This window comes from Sciurus vulgaris (assembly GCF_902686455.1).
Source record: "Sciurus vulgaris genome assembly, chromosome: 6".
Classification (NCBI taxonomy): Eukaryota; Metazoa; Chordata; class Mammalia; order Rodentia; family Sciuridae; genus Sciurus; species Sciurus vulgaris.
Genome location: NC_136466.1, coordinates 112739553 through 112758103, shown reverse-complemented (window position 1 = coordinate 112758103; position 18551 = coordinate 112739553).

Genomic DNA, 18551 nt, shown 5'->3' with positions numbered 1-18551 from the left:
TTTCCCTACTTTGAACACTCATAATATTTCCATAATATTCTGTAACTTGTCTTATTATTTTGTGTGGAAATTTCTTACAGATGGGAATTGTACTTCACTGGATTTTAAGGCCCCATTTTTTTAAACATGGTAACTGGAAAATACTATACACTCTGTAGTAGTTTTAATAAACTATTATCTGGACAGATTCTTATAATCCTTATGTGTTATCCTCATATTACAAAAAAAGAAAATGGAAGTTTGTTAAGCAACTCGAAGCAACTAGGAAAACTGGCATTTGAGTTCAGATCTAAAGTTTATGTCGGTTCTACTGCACTCCACTACTCTTATTATAGGACCTTTATTCATATCTCTTTACCAAATACTTTGAAAAACATGCAGTGCACTCTGGTTGGCACTATCTGCAGTGATAGAGCAGCAAACATGACAGACATGGTAACTTTTTTTTTAAAATGTCTTCTTATTTGTATCTTGAGATCTAACCTTTTGCATAGCATAGAATAAGTCCCCAGTAAATATCTCTTGACATTTGGCAAGAGGGATAATCAATCATATTATCTACCAAAAGCTAAGTGTGACCAGTTATCAATTGCAATGTACTAGTTTAAAAAAATCATCCTGAAATTTAGAATAACAAAATAAACCAAAAAAAACAAAAAAACAAAAAAACAAACAAAAAAAAACATTGTGCAGGTCAAAGAGAGAAAAAAAACTTCCTAAGGCTGGAATATATAAATTCAAACACAACTAACCTGTGATTGGAAATAAATAAGTACAACTCTTCATTGAAGTTATGAAAAATATCTTTTGTAATGGAGCATTAGAAGCTTAACCAATCACACAGTATGTACTAATACAAAGTATTGCATGTTATGTAATGCAAGAGGACAGTGGCATGGTTTAGAACACAACAGTGTTTACTGGAGAGTGTGCACACAAAGATTTCTGCTGCCCTTCAATCCTGTTCTCACTGTTTAACTGTGATTTTGTTTGTTTATTTCCTTACAGTTTCCCATTCCTCTCTTTAATCTATTCCCTATCCTTGTGGAATCTGTTGGGAAGCAGATACAAATTATATTTGAAAAATTTTAAGGGAATTTCTTTTCCTCAGGAAAATGCTTACACAATTTAGAAATGGCAATATGTAATGGGGTGTGAGTGAGATTCTTAGGGATTTTTGGCCAAGATGATTGATTCACAAAGGAGTTCATGAAAGACAAAAGAGAGGACAAAGAGCTAATTTGATCCAAGTGTAAGCATCACTTCTCACTAAACAGCAAACTTTGTCCTGCTCCCAACAGATAAGAGTGAAGTGAGCCATTTACTGCAAAGGCTGTATCCAGCTCAGTTACCAAGTCCCAGCTCCCTCTTGTTAACCTTCATTCTCCCAGTCCCAGCCTGTCTCTCTAGCTGACTCAGCATTCCTAGCCAGTTTCCACATTCCTAAAGCTTCTAATAGAAAAAGCAGTTGAGAGAGGCAGAAGGAAATGGTAATGGTAGGAGGAATAATTGAGCTTGGAAAGAACTGGATAGGATCTTGCCAGGCAAGCGTGAAAGAGGATAGAAGAATAATGGTTCAAGGGAACCATTCTCAGCTTTCCTGAGTAACCCTATTGAAGGAGAAGCTGAAGAACAATTGCTCAGGGCAACACACAGGTAGGCAATATTTTAATACAGAATTACTGTTGCTCATGGGGGGAAAAAATGGTCTAGTATTTGAGACCCTAACTTCATCTGTTGCAAATCGTTATAAATTTGGCTACATGTAGCAGAGAACTCCAAATAAAAGCAGAGTAAGCAAGATAAGCATTTATTCCTTTCTTGGGTACAGAAAACTGAAGATAGATAATCTAGACTGGTGTAATAGTCCATGATGATTTCTGGGATCCTTCTGTCTCTCAGATCCACCGTCTTCATGCATCTTCATGCTGTGTCTTCCATTCTCAGGGGTCATCTTCTAGTCCCAGATGGCAGCTGGAGCTCCTTCTGGGAAAAGAAAGTTTCAAAAGGGGAAGGAAAAAAATAGAAGAAGAAAACTCTTCCCAGTTGAGTCAGCTTCCTTTTCACAGTTTTTATCTCAATTGCCAGAACTATAAGACCATACTTAGCAACAAGGGAGCTGGGGGGTGTAATTTTTATTTTGAGCAATGATGTGCCCACCTCAAAACTGGAGGTTTCCATTTCTATATTTTCCATGGTATTCCCATACTGTGTGAGTACACAGAAAACACTTAATATATTTGCTGATCACTTAAGTTAGAAACAGGAAACAATTTTACTATCAAGGTTTTGGGGACATAGAAAAATATATAAATGAGTGAATTCATAGATTAACAAACTAACTACTCTTCTCAATCAAGATATTAACAAGGTCTCTGTACCTCTTCCAGAAAGTCAGACTGCATATCTTCACCCAGGGAGCAGAACATAAAGTATCTGCAGAGTCTGCTTAATGCCTCTTGGTTAGAATTCCTGTTTGCTTTGATATACGTGTCATTATAAATAATTTAGAAATAAATTTGACCCATGAAATAAAGTTAAAAAATTATAATTGATGTCACAATGGGTTAATAATTTTTGCCTTAAGAAGATAATGAACATTTTTCATATCTTTGTTGACCAATTGTATTTCTTCTTCTGTGAAGTGTCCAGTTCCTTTGCTCATTTATTGATTGATTTATTTGTTTTTTGGTGTTAAGTTCTTTGAGTTCTTTATATATCCTGAAAATTAATGGTTTATCTGAGGTGCATGTGGTAAAGATTTTCTCCCACTCTGTAGGTTCTCTCTTCACATCATTGTCTCTTTTGCTGAGAAGAAGCTTTTTAGTCTGAATCCATCCCATTTCTTGATCTTAATTTTACTTCTTATGCTTTAGGAGTCTTATTAAGGAAGTCAGATCTTAGGCCTACATGATGAAGATTTGAGCCTACTTTTTCTTCTGTTAGGCACAGGATCTCTGTTCTAGTGCCTAACTCTGATCCACTTTGTGTTGCGTTTCATGCAGGGTGAGAGATAAGGGTTTAATTTCATTTTGTTACATGTAGTTTTCCATTTTTTTTCCAGCACCATTTGTTGAATAAACTATCTTTTCTCCAATGAATGTTTTTGGCATCTTTGTCTAATATGAGATAACTATATTTATGTGGGTTTGTCTCTGTGTCTTCTATTCTGTACCATTGGTCAACATGTCTGTTTTAGTGCCAGTACCATACTGATTTTGTTACTATAGCTCTGTAGTATAGTTTGAGGTATGGCAACATCTCTAGCAATTAGAAAAATGCAAAACTACTCTAAGATTTCATCTCTCTCTCCAGTCAGAATGGCAAATATCAAGAATATAAGCAACAATAAATGTTGGTGAGGATTTGGGGGAAAAGTTACACTCATACATTGCTATTGGGAATGCAAATTGGTTCATCCATTATGGAAAGCAATATGGAGATTCCTCAGAAAACTTGGAATGGAACCACCATTTGACCCAGATATCCTACTCCTTGGTTTATACCCAAAGGACTTAAAATCTGCATGTTACAGTGATGCAGCCACATCAATGTTTACAGCAGCTCAAATCACAATAGCTAAACTATGAAACCAAACTAGGTGCCCTTCAACATATGAATGGATAAAGAAAACGTGGTATATATATATATATATATATGATGGAGCATTACTCAACTTTAAAGAAGAATGAAATCATGGCATTTTCCAGTAAATGGATGGAGTTGGAGAATATTATGCTAAGCAAAATAAACTAATCCCAAAGAACCAAAGGCCAACTGTTTTCTCTGATATGCAGATGCTAATTCATAATAAGTAGGGAATAATATAGTTACTTAGATTAGGTAGAAGGGAGTGAAGGGAGGAGAGGGGATATGGGAATAGGAAAGACAATAAAATGAAACAGACATTATTATCTTATGTACAAATATGACCGCATGACTGATACAATCCTGTAATGTGTACAATCAGAAAAATGAGAAATTATACTCCATTTATGTATGATTTATCAAAATCCATTCTACTGTCATGTATAACTAATTAGAACAAATTTTTAAAAATAAAATTTAATTTTAAAAAGAAGGTAATGAAAGCCAGATGCAGTGATGCATGCCTATAATCCTAGTGACTCAGGTTGCTGAGGCAGAAGGATAGTAAGTTTGAGGTTAGCCTGAGCAATTCAGTAAAACTCTGTCTCAAAAAGGCTGGGGTGTAGCTCAGTGGTAGAGTACCCCTGGGTTAAATTCCCAATAACACACATATACACACGGAAAGAAGATAATGAAAGCCACCAGGGGGGTTGCAAATTAGTGCAGCCACTCTGGGAAAGCAGTATGGAGATTCCTCAGAAAGCTTGGAATGGAACCACCATTTGACCCAGCTATCCCACTCCTTGGACTATACCCAAAGAACTTAAAATCAGCATACTACAGAGATATAGCCACATCAATGTTCATTGCTGCTCAATTCACCATAGCCAGATTGTGGAACCAACCTAGATGTCCTTCAATTGATGAATGGATAAAGAAACTGTAGTTTATATATACAATGGAATATTACTCAGCCATAAAGAATGATAAAATTATGGCATTTGCAGGCAAATGGATGAAATTGGAGAATATCATGCTAAGTGAAATAAGCCAATCTCAAAAAACCAAAGGACGAATGATCTCACTGATAAGCAGATGATGGCATGTAATGGGAGGTGGGAGGGGGCAAGAATGGAGGAAGGAGGGACTGTATAGAGGGAAAAGAGAGGAGGGAGGGGTGGGGGGAAGGAAAAAATAATGGAATGACTCAAACATCATTACTCAAAAAAAAAAAAAAAAAAAAAAATGCATAACAGGAAAGAAGGAAAAACCACTGTAAAATGCATTACTCAGTTACCCTGTGAGCAACTGGTGCTCAAACCTGCTGGGCCCCTCTGAAGAACACTGTAGAATGTCTCTCTGAAGGATGGGTGGAGATGAGGCAGCACATTTATCCAACTCCCAGTCACTGTTTGGCTCCAGCTTTGTGTGTGCAATTGCTGAGATACTGAGGTTTTGGAAAAGGCCTGAAGTAGGAAGGTGAAAGACTTGGCTGATGGTGAGCACTTGAGGGGCAAAGGCTTTAGGTTGCCAGGAACTGTCTACCACATCTGCAGCTAAAAATTAGGTGTGACCAGATGTGACAAGGGGAATCATTTCTACTAGAAGGACAGCATGATGAGTTATGATATCAGTCTTTGTTCCCATTGGACCTCTTCAGATTATAAGCCCTAAACTGTCTTAGAAACTAACCTTGTTCTCACTGAGAATTTTTATAATTCCTTCCTAATGCCTAGGCAATAGTATTTCATTCACAAACCAAATTCTAAAGGCCTTTTTTTCCACTCTGTTTGTCCTTGGCCTCTGAGTAAATCTGATTACCATAACTGGTGGCTTTTAATGTTTTAAGCTTGCAAGTTCCATGGGTCACACATGGAAAGTGATCAGTATGTGTATTTGTTGATGATTCTAAAAATGGTGAAACTCTTTTTGCAAACACCATTAAACAGGAGTTTGTCTAGTCAAGTAAAACAAACAAGGATTCTTTCAAAGAAAGGATGGGAGCTGATGGGTAGAATAAGTAATTCATTAAGCTTCTACATATAGTTGGAATTACTATGTTTTTAATGTCTAACATCTCATCTTCGTCAGACAGAGGAAGCATATTGTTTGCAGCAGTTAGGTTCTAAAATCAACACAAAATTGGAACTCCAGCAGGATTTCAATCTTTTTAACAACAACAACAACAACAAAGAAAAAACCTATGTGGGGAGGAAAATATCAGAGTTAAAAATATCCTTGAAATATCTTTATATTTCCTCAAAATAGAGAAATACATAGTTCTAGACTGCCTAGAACCAAAATATGCATATTTTGTTTTTATAGATTTGACAAAAAGTCTTATGTGTACTAACTTGAAATCCTCTCCCTGACTATTTGAAGAAGTCTATCTGTTGATAGTCAAACATTCCAAATTTTCTGCCTTTAAGATTTAACTATTAAATCCTCAAATTAATGGACGCAAGAAAGGCTATGTGAAAAGATTCCTGTTTTCTTACAGTAATCTATGTCACCAATACTCTTCTATTTGCTAGGATTTAGGCTTTCCTTGTTGTCAAGAGTATTAACCCATTATTTGTGATAGATTTTGCAAATATTTTCTTCAGGTTTGTTACTTATATTTTTTATTTTTATTTTTTTGCAAGTGCTGGATATCCAATCATTTGCCTTATACATGCCAGGCAAGTGCTCTTCTGAGTTATACCCTGAGCTTGTCTTGATTTGGCTTATGGTGGATTTTGCTATGCAAAAAAAAAAAAAAAAAAAAAAAAAAAAAAAAAAATTAATATGGTCTTTCTCTTGTGGCATCTGGATTTTGAATTGTAGTTACCCTTTCCCTACACTCAATTATAAAGAAATTTGTCTGTGTTTTCTTTTAGTACTTGTTTGATTTCATTCCTTACCTAATGTTTCTAATCCCCTTGAAAACTATTTTTGTATGTGGTATGAAGTGTGGATCCAATTTTATCTTTTGCCAAGTAGCTTTATCCTGGCTTTTTATATACAAACCACTGTTTTTTTTATTCATGTATTTATAAATCCTCTCTCTCATGGTGAATCACTTACAGAGAAAAGTGAATCATGTTAGTGTTTTATTTGTTTATTTGTTTGGTTTCAAAGAGTACTATTTTCTGAAACTTTCTACAGATTCTGGGGATGTACTTTATACCCTTGTACCTCATGAAAATAATAATATATTTTAAAAGCACTTTTATGATTGTCTAGGCCTGCCCAGGCATTGTGAAACTTTAAATAAAGTGAATAGTTTTGTTCCCATAATTAAGGAGTGCAACTTGTGGAAGTATATGTAGAATAATTACAAAACAATTACAGGCAGCCTAGAACCAGAGAGATTTACATTTTGAAAAAAAAAATTTACACTTGAGTCATTGCCTAAATGTCAAAATTATTTCTTTTCTTCCGTTGATTTTGTTAATATTAGCTATACATAACATTAGGATTCATTTTGACATAATTATAAGTACATGGATTTGCTCCAGTTCAGTCCCCAGTTCTTACCTTTTCCTCTCCTCCTCCCTCCCCCGTTCCCTTTCCTCTACTCTATTGATCTTTCTGATACTTATTTACATTTTTTAAAATTACTGTCTTGTGTGTATGTATATATATATATATATATAAATAATAGGAAGATGCACTGTAGTATATTCATATGTGTACATAGGAAAGTCAATTCAGATTCATTCCACTATTCAGAATATATTTTTCTGTACTAAAACAATCAGTTTTTATGGAGGAATTATTTTTAAAGTATTCCTTTCAGCTGAAAGTTCTGGAGAAATTAACTCGGAGTGATTTAAACTTTTTAAACTCGTATCATAAAATCTGTAGGTAGTTGGTCAGTCCTTGAAGACTCAATTTCTATTTCTCACACTAAAGTACGTGATTTCTTGGATAAAAATCCCATCTGAATCATTAGTTTCAAAGTTGGTTTCTCCCATTTCTTTCTAGGTAGGTGGTATTTACAGATTTCTTCTAGGAAACTTTTCTCCTCATGAGTTCTTGCTTATAGCCTCCTCATGGCTACCCATAGGTAAACTCCCTTAAGTATTGCTTTCTGTTGGCCTGATTTTCTAAAAACATCAACGATAAAATAGTACCAAGGTAATAAAGTATTGGGTCTAGGATATTGTAATATCTACTGCAACCAAAAATGTCTTCAGATATTTCCAAATATTGTCTGAGGGCAAAATCACTCTAACATGAGAACCACTGCTCTAAAAGGTAAACATTAGTCCACTTGAGGCATGTGCTCTATCACTGAACTTCATCTCCAACGGGCAGCCCACTTTAAGCATAAACAAGAAGAAAACTGAATAGCATGGCAACATCTACAATATCAAAATAATATATGAATTTTCAAAGGACGCTAGTAAGCAAAACATGGGCAATGAATATGCCCTAGAAGAAAACACAATTCAAGGAAAAAGAAGGAAATATTCCAAAACCCTTTCTCATTATAATATTTTAAGAATATAAATTTAATGAAACAAGTTCAAAAGCTAGAGAATAAAATAAAATGGATTGAAAAGGGAGATTGTAGTGCTAAGGAAATGATATGGGTTCCAAAACAACACCACTATACAGCTAATGAATTATAAGTATCAAGGAACTAACTGGACAAAATTAAATATAGAACTACAGACAAAACAGAAAGGCTCAAGATAGTATAGAAAATGCATAGGAAAATGATGATTAAAGCAATTAATAATAGATTATAAATATGCAGGACAAACGATTATCATCTAATGTAAGGATAAGTTGCTATCCTTAAAGCAAGAACTCTCCAAATGAAGGCTGGGGTTGTGGCTGGGGATATGGAGCACTTGCCTAACATGCACAAAGCCCTAGGTTCAATCCCCAGTATCACAAACAAAAAACAAAACAAAACAAAAACTCTACAGTGAAACAAAGGAACTATTCAGAAACAAGATGTGGGATATTGATAAATTATGATGCTGGATTATGGGTACCTGAAACACCATTATATTATTCTTGTATATTTACATATGTTTTAAACTTTGTTAAAATAAAATGCTATTAAAAGAATCCAAAAACACATTAGAGAACACAAAGTACTGACTACTAGTTGAAAGGGGTCATGTATGAAGAAAAAATGGAAGAATGGTTATAATTAAGATATCATCTTGGACTGAAGTTGTAGCTCAAGCTCAGTGGTAGAGTACTTGCCTAGCACGAAAAAAAATAAAGGACATCATCTAGTTTTATGCTAAACATCTTATATAAAGATAAACTTGTTTACAGGGCTGGGGGGCCGGTATAACTTAGTGGTATAGCACTCGCCTGGACCATGTGAGGCCCTGCATCTGATTCCCAGAAACCCCCACCTCTCAAAAAATAAAGCTGAAAAAAGGGCAAACAAGTAAGAAAGAGCTGTTTAGATTCCAGAGAAAAAAATATGTTGACCTTAGATAATAATCTACAAACTCTGAGGGAAAGGTACCTCCCAAGAATATAATATCAGACTGAATTTTCATTGTCAATGCAGCAGGCAGAAAACATGAAATTTCTCAAGGAATATAGCACTCATGAATCATTCATAGAAAAATTATAGATGATGAATCTAGTCCACAAAAAAGATGATTTGGGGAATTAGTGTTGAAAGGACAAAAGCAAAATTCCATGATAAGAGGAAGTGAAAGCATACTTACACTATTTGGAAGGAAAATATATGTGACCTAAATCTACCAAAACTAGTCAAGCTATCCTTCAAGTATAAAGGCAAATGCGCACTTTAACATAGGTGAAGAAACTCATGGAATACAGAACTGATGAGTGCTCTGGAAAATGTTACTTGTCTAAGAAATTCAGTGAACCAAGAAATAAATGAGTTGGATCCAAGATGGCGGACTAGAGGGTGATTGCATCTCTAGTCACTCCAGAACCCAGGATTCAAGAAGGGGAGGCATTGAGAGACTCAGACTAAAATAGAGCCACAGGGTGAGTCTCCCCCACCAGGTGAAGCTTGGCCTGGGTGGCAGGCCCGGATGGGACGGCTTACCAGAGCAGGGCAGGGCAGCTAGAGTCTTCCCCAGGTAGCCCTGCTCACTCCCGCAGTGAGCAGGGCCAGCTTCACGGAGCAGGCCCCCCAGTGAGAGCCTTTCCACACAGAGCCAGCTCCAAGCCCTGGAACCAGTAGCAGGACAGGGGCAGCTTTCTTCGGAAGCACTGCATTATCAAGTTCCCCCAAAACTTCAAGCTACTGAAGGCTGGGAGGTGATACACTGGAAATCTACAGGGGCACTATAAGCCAATAGAGGAAATCTGCAATATTTCAGAGTCCCACTGACATCTGACCAATATGAGAAAACAAGGGAAGAAAATGTCCCAAACAAACCTAGATACTATATCAATAAAATCTAATGACAGCACAGCAGAAGAAATGTTAGAAAGGGAGTTCAGAATGTACATAATTAAAACAATCAGGGAAACAAATGAGGAGATGAAAGAGCAAATGCAGGCATTAAATGATTGCACCAATCAACAGTTAAAAGACCAAATATGGGATGCAAGAGATCATTTCAATAAAGATTTAGAGATACTGAAAAAAAACAAACAAACAGAAATCCGTGAAATGAAGGAAACAATAAACCAAGTTAAAAACGCCATAGAAAGCATAACCAATAGGATAGAACACCTGGAACACAGAACCTCAGACACTGAAGACAAAATATTTAATCTTGAAAACAAAGTTGACCAAACAGAGAAGATGGTAAGAAATCATGAACAGAATCTCCAAGAATTATGGGATATATTGAAAAGGCAAAATCTAAGAATTATTGGGATAGAGGAAGGCAAAGAGAAACAAACCAAAGGAATGAACAATCTATTCAATGAAATAATATCAGAAAATTTCCCAAATCTGAAGAATGAAATGGAAATCTAAGTACAAGAGGCTTATAAGACTCCAAATATACAAAATTACAACAGACCCACACCAAGGCACATTATTATGAAAATACCTAACACACAAAATAAAGACAATTTTCAAGGCCGCAAGAGAAAAGAATCAAATTACATTCAGGGGGAAACCAATAAGAATATCAGCAGATTTTTCAATCCAGACCCTAAAAGCTAGAAGGGCCTGGAACAACATTTACCAAGCCCTGAAAGAAAACGGATGCCAACCAAGAATCTTATACCCAGCAAAACTTACTTTCAGATTTGACGATGAAATAAGATCCTTCCATGATAAACAAAAGTTAAAGGAATTTACAAAAAGAAAGCCGGCATTACAGAACATTCTCAACAAAATATTCTATGAGGAAGAGATGAAAAACAACGATGCAAATCAGCAATGGGAGGAACTAGCCTAAAGGAATAGCCAAATAAAGGAGAAACCAAATCATGTCAAAAAACAAAAATAAGTCAAATGACTGGGAAAACAAATCATATCACAATAATAACCCTGAATGTTAATGATCTGAACTCCTCAGTCAAAAGACATAGACTGGCAGATTGGATTAAAAAGAAAAATCCAACAATTTTTTTTTTCTGCCTGCAAGAGACTCATCTATAGAAAGAGATACCCACAGACTAAAGGTGAAAGGATGGGAAAAAACATACCATGCACACGGACACAGCAAAAAAGCTAGAGTATTCATCCTCATTTCAGATAATGTGGACTTCAAGCCAAAACTAGTCAAAAGGGATAAAGAAGGACATTACATACTGCTTAAGGGAATCATAAGTCAGGAAGACATAACAATCATAAATATGTATGCCCCAAACATTGGCTCATCCATGTACGTCAAACAAATCCTTCCCAATTCCAGAAATCAAATAGACCACAACACAATAATACTAGGCGATTTTGACACACCTCTCTCACCACTGAATAGATCTTCCAAACAAAAATTGAATAAAGAAACCATAGATCTCAATCACACAATCAACAATTTAGACTTAACAGACATATATAGAATATACCATCCAACAAAGAATGAATACACTTTCTTCTTAGCAGCACATGGATCCTTCTCTAAAATAGACCATATTTTATGCCACAAAGCTAATGTTATCTAATACAAGAAGATAGAGATACTACCTTGTACTCTATCAGATCATAATGGATTGAAATTAGAAATAAATGACACAATAAAAAACAGAAACTTCTCCAATACCTGGAGATAAAATAATACACTATTATATGATGAATGGATAACAGAAGACATCAAGAGGGAAATAAAAAAATTCTTAGAAGTAAACGAGAACAAAGACACATCATATCAAAATCTCTGGGACACTATGAAAGCAGGACTTAGAGGAAGATTTATTTCATGGGGCGCATTCAACAAAAGAAGTAGAAATCAACAAATAAATGACTTAACACTACAGCTCAAAGCCCTAGAAAAAAAGAGCAGAGCAACACCAAGTGTAGTAGAAGACAGGAAATAGTTAAAATCAGAGCTGAAATCAACGAAATTGAAACAAAAGAAACAATCGGAAAAATTAACAAAATAAATAGTTGGTTCTTTGAAAAAATAAACAAAATTGATAAACCCTTAGCCACACTAACAAAGAGAAAGAGGGAGAAAACTCAAATTACTAAAATTCAGAATGAACGAGGAAATATGACAACAGACACGAGTGAAATACAAAACATAATTAGAAGCTATTTTGAAAATCTATACTCCAACAAAACAGAAAACCTCGAAGACATCAACAAGTTTCTAGAGACATATGAATTACCTAAACTGAACGAGGAGGACAACTTAAATACATCAATTTCAAGCAATGAAATAGAAGAGGTCATCAAAAGCCTACCAACAAAGAAAAGTCTGGGGCCAGATGGGTTCTCAGCCGAGTTCTACAAAACCTTTAAAGAAGAGCTCATTCCAATACTTCTCAAAGTATTCCATGAAATAGAAGAGGAGGGAACCCTCCCAAACTCATTCTATGAAGCCAATATCACCCTGATACCTAAACTAGACAGAGACACATCAAGGAAAGAAAATTTCAGACCAATATCCTTAATGAACATCGACGCAAAAATTCTCAACAAAATTTTAGCAAATCACATACAAAAATATATTAAAAAGATAGTGCACCACGATCAAGTGGGTTTCATCCCAGGGATGCAAGGTTGGTTCAACATCCAGAAATCAATAGATGTCATTCACCATATCAACAGACTAAAAGTTAAGAATCACATGATTATTTCAATAGATGCAGAAAAAGCATTCGATAAAATACAGCATCCCTTCATGCTCAAAACACTAGAAAAAATTGGGGTAGTGGGATCATTCCTTAACATTGTGAAGGCCATCTATGCTAAGCCCATGGCCAATATCATTCTAAATGGTGAAAAACTGAAAGCATTCCCCCTAAAAACTGGAACAAGGCAGGGATACCCTCTTTCACCACTTCTATTCAACATTGTTCTTGAGACTCTAGCCAGAGCAATTAGACAAACCAAAGAAATTAAAGGGATACGAATTGGAAAAGAAGAACTCAAACTATCCCTGTTCGCTGATGACATGATTATATATTTAGAGGAACCTGGAAATTCCACCAGAAAACTCTTAGAACTCATAAGTGAATTCAGTAAAGTAGCAGGTCAAGATCAATGCTCATAAATCCAATGCATTTTTATACGTAAGTGATGAATCTTCAGAAAGAGAAATTAGGAAAACTATCCCATTCACAATATCCTCGAAAAAAATAAAATACTTGGGAATCAATCTCACAAAAGAGGTGAAAGACCTCTACAATGAGAACTACAGAACACTAAAGAAAGAAATTAAAGAAAACCTTAGAAGATGGAAAGATTTCTCATGTTCTTGGATAAGCAGAATTAATATTGTCAAAATGGCCATACTACCAAAAGTGCTATACAGATTCAATGCAATTCCAATTAAAATCCCTATGATGTACCTTACAGAAATAGAGCAAGCAATTATGAAATTCATCTGGAAGAATAAGAAACCCAGAATAGCTAAAGCTATTTAGCTATTTCTGTAAGGTACAATGATGTACCTTACAGAAATAGAGCAAGCAATTATGAAATTTATCTGAAAGAATAAGAAACCCAGAATAGCTAAAGCAATCCTCAGTAGAAAGGGCGAAGCAGGGGGTATCGCAATATCAGATCTTCAACTCTATTACAAAGCAATAGTAACAAAAACGGCATGGTATTGGTACCAAAATAGACAGGTAGATCAATGGTACAGAATAGAGGACACAGACACAAACCCAAATAAATACAATTTTCTCATACTAGACAAAGGGGCCAAAAATATGCAATGGAGAAAAGATAGCCTCTTCAACAAATGGTGCTGGGAAAACTGGAAATCCATATGCAACAGAATGAAATTAAACCCCTATCTCTCACCCTGCACGAAACTCAACTCAAAATGGATCAAGGACCTTGGAATCAGACCAGAGACCCTGCGTCTTATAGAAGAGAAAGTAGGTCCAAACCTTCAACTTGTTGGCTTAGGATCAGACTTCCTTAACAGGACTCCCATAGCCCAAGAAATAAAAGCAAGAATCAACAACTGGGATAGATTCAAACTAAAAAGCTTTCTCTCAGCAAAGGAAACTATCAGTAATGTGAAGAGAGAGCCTACAGAGTGGGAGAATATCTTTGCCACTCATACTTCAGATAGAGCACTAATTTCCAGAATGTATAAAGAACTCAAAACACTCTACACCAAGAATACAAATAATCCAATCAACAAATGGGCTAAGGAAATGAACAGACACTTCACAGAAGATGATGTACAAGCAATCAACAGATATATGAAAAAATGTTCAACATCTCTAGTAATAAGTGAAATGCAAATCAAAACTACCCTAAGATTCCATCTCACCCCAATTAGAATGGCGATTATCAAGAACAAAGCAACAATAAGTGTTGGCGAGGATGTGGGGGAAAAGGTACACTCATACATTGCTGGTGGCGTTGCAAACTAGTGCAGCCACTCTGGAAAGCAGTATGGAGATTCCTCAGAAAGCTTGGAATGGAACCACCATTTGACCCAGCTATCCCACTCCTTGGCCTATACCTAAAGAACTTAAAATCAGCATACTACAGAGATATAGCCACATCAATGTTCATAGCTGCTCAATTCACCATAGCCAGATTGTGGAACCAACCTAGATGCCCTTCAGTAGATGAATGGATAAAGAATCTGTGGCATATATGTACAATGGAATATTACTCCGCCATGAAGAATGATAAAATTATGGCATTTGCAGGCAAATGGATGAAATTGGAGAATATCATGCTAAGTGAGATAAGCCAATCTCAAAAAACTAAAGGATGAATGATCTCGCTGATAAGCGGATGAGGACATATAATGGGGGGTGGGAGGGGTTAGTGTTAGGTTTAGAGTTAGGTTTAGGGTTAGGGATAAGGAGGGTTGTAAGAATGGAGGAAGGAAGGACTATATAGAGGGAAAAGAGGGGTGGGAGGGGTGGGGGGAAGGGAAAAAAATAACAGAATGAATCAAACAACATTTTCCTATGTAAATTTATGATTACACAAATGGTATGCCTTGATTCTATGTACAAATAGAGAAACAACATGTATCCCATTTGTTTACAATAATAAAAAAAGAAAGAAAGAAAGAAAGAAAGGGTAGTCTTGATTCTGGGACAACCTGAAGTGTCAGTTATAGCTCAGAGTTGTCCTAACCTGATGAAAGGGACCTGAGTTTTCGCTCCTTTACCTGACAGTTATTGGTTGTTTGCCACCCTGGACTTGAGAAGAATGAAGTAAGTAAATCTCAGGCATGGATGACTGTATGCACAGCTCCAGAACCCACTTCCAATTGCATTTCAGTCTCTTGTTCTTGATTTGTAAAATGGAAATAATATTTGTATCTGCCTCATTCTTTAGGATTAAGTGAAATTGTGCACAAAAAAAAAAGAAAGAAAGAAAGAAAGAAATGAAAATAGAGGACTCAAGTACGGAGAAATTGTGGTAAAATACCAGCAAATTGACATCAATTTAAATTCAGAACTAAGACAAGAATATTGGCAGAAATTATTACTACAAAACAGACTGTAAATATAGCCTCTGATAATTTAAATATAATAATTGAGAAAAATTAGGTAATGAGTATAGAATGCAAAACGTATACGTAAAACTGCCATTTTCTTCATATTTCCTAGTAAAAAATCAATAAATAATCCAAATTGAAAGCATACTATTTTAAAAAATGAATAATTCCAACCTGTTAATGGTTTTCATCATTTTTTTCTTCACTTTAGATCTGTTTGGAAGAAGAATAGTTGCGTGTACAATTCTTTCAATTTCATTTGAAGTTCATTTTTATATTAAATTCAAGCAACATTTCATTCTATATTTAAAAAAAAATTGAAACCAGCATTTATATTTTGCAGAAATTGAAAGGATGGTGCTAAAATTTGTGTGGAAATGCCAGGGGGTGAGAATAGCCAAAACAATATGGAAAAGAAGAAGAAAGTTGGAGGGCGACTTTTAAAAACATCTGCAAACCTACAGTGATCAAGACAGTATGGTGCTGGCATGAAGATAGACTTAAGGATAAATCAATGGAATAGATGTTAGAGTACAGAAATAGAATTTGATATTTATAATCAAATTTTGACTAGAGTACCATGATCACTAAAAGAAAAATAGAATAGTCTTTCAACAAATGGTACCAGGATAACTAGATAGCCACATGCAAAAGAATGAGTTTGAATATTTACCTGACATAATGCACTAAGATTAACTCAAAATTGATTATAGGCCTAAATATAAGAGCTAAAACTATAAAACTTTTGGAAGAAAATCCAGGAATAAAATATTTGCAGCCTTGGTTTAGACAAAGCACAAGCAATTATTGCAAATAAAGCTGCTATGGATACATTTAGATACAAGTCTTCATGTAGATATATGCTTTCATTTATGGAGATAAATACTTTTCATAGAAAATGTATACTAGGAGTAAAATGGTTGAGTCAGATAGTAGGCATGTGCTTAACTTCTTAAGAATTGGTCAAATTGCTTTCTAAGATGTCAGTAGTATTCTATATTTCCACCAACAGTGTTATGAAAATTCCAGTTGCTCCACATCCTCATCAATCAGATTTTATTTTTAAAATTTTAGCTATTGTAATAGGTATGCCATGGTTTTTCATGGTGGTTTTAAATGATATTTCCCTGATGACCAGTAATATTGACTATCTTTTCATGTGATTTGGGCCATTTATATTTCCTCTTTGTGAAGTGTCAGTTCAAATCCTTATAAATTTTAGAATAAGGTTTTTTAATTTGCTAGAATTTTTTTAAAGGGATTGTGGTAAATCTATATAGGTCAATTTGGGAAAATTACCATCTTGACAACATTCCAACCCATGGACATGATGTATCTTTCCATTTATTTATTTATTTATTTATTTATTTATTTATTTATTTATTTTAATTGTAAACAAATGGGATACATGTTGTTTCTCTGTTTGTACATGGCGTAAAGGCATACTATTTGTGTAATCATAAATTTACATAGGGTAATGTTGTTTGATTCATTTTTATTTTTTCCCTTCCCCCACCCCTCCCACCCCTCTTTTCCCTCTATACAGTCCTTCCTTCCTCCATTCTTGCCCCCCTCCCTAACCCTAACTCTAACCCTAACACTAACCCCTCCCTCCCCCCATTATGTGTCCTCATCCACTTATTAGCGATATCATTCGACCTTTGGTTTTTTGAGATTGGCTTATCTCACTTAGCATGATATTCTCCAATTTCATCCATTTGCCTGCATTTATTTAGGTCTTTAAGTTCTCTCAGCAGTGTTTTGTAGTTCTCCATGTTGAGACCTTTGATGTCTTTTGTTAGATTCATCCTTATAACTTTTGGCAAGCCTGTACATGAGATTTAAAATTTTTCATTTTCCAATTATTTACTGTTGTTTTAAGAATACAATAGATTTTTTCATATTAACTTTGTGTTTTTAGACCTTGCTGAATAAATTTATTGGTTTTAGCAGTTTGTAGAAACCTTGAGATTTAAGAATATAAGCTAGGGCTGGTGTTGTGGCTCAGTGATAGAGTGCCTACCTTGCACGTGTGAGGCACTAGGTTGGATCCTCAGCATCACATTAAATAAATAAAATAAAGGTATTGTGTACATCTGCAACTAAAAAACTTTTTAAAATAAAGTAAGTAAAAATATTAGCTATCATATCATCTCTAAATAGGGACAGGTTTACTTCCTTTATGATCATGCCTTTTTTTTTTTTTTTTTTGCCTCTTTGCAATAGTATTGCCAATAAAATATTGAATAGAAGCAGTGGAAACACTTTTTGCCTTACCTTCTATCACCATTAAATATGATGTTGGTAATTATAAATTTTCCATAGATATTCTTTATTCATTTAAGGCATTTTCTATCTATTCCTAGCTTGCTGGTAATTTTTGTTTAATTATGAAAAATTAAAGTGTATATACTTTTTACCCAGAAGTTTCACCTCTGGAAATTTACCCAAAGTTTTATACTTGCACATAAAATTATTTATGTACAAAGTTAATCATTGCATCATTATTTGTAACAGCAAATTATTGGCAAATATGTTCATTGTTACATACACACACACACACAAATACTCCATCAATGAGGTGGGGAAAATAAAAACAGAAAAAGCAAGGAATTCTTTACACATGAATATTGCCATTCAGTTTAGCATAGGAATTTAGTACCTGGATACTGGAGCCAGACTGATTTTACCTCCTGTCTCCAATATTCACTTTTCTTTCTTTCTTTTTTGTTTTAGTTGTAGATGGACAGAATACCTTTATTTTATTTATATGCAGTGCTGAGGATTGAACCCAGTGCCTTGCACATGATAGGTAAGCACTCTGCCACTGAGTACAGCCCCAGTCCCCACTATTTAGTTTTCTAAGCCTCAGTTTCCTTCTCTATAAAATGAGGACAATAGTAGTAAATATCCATA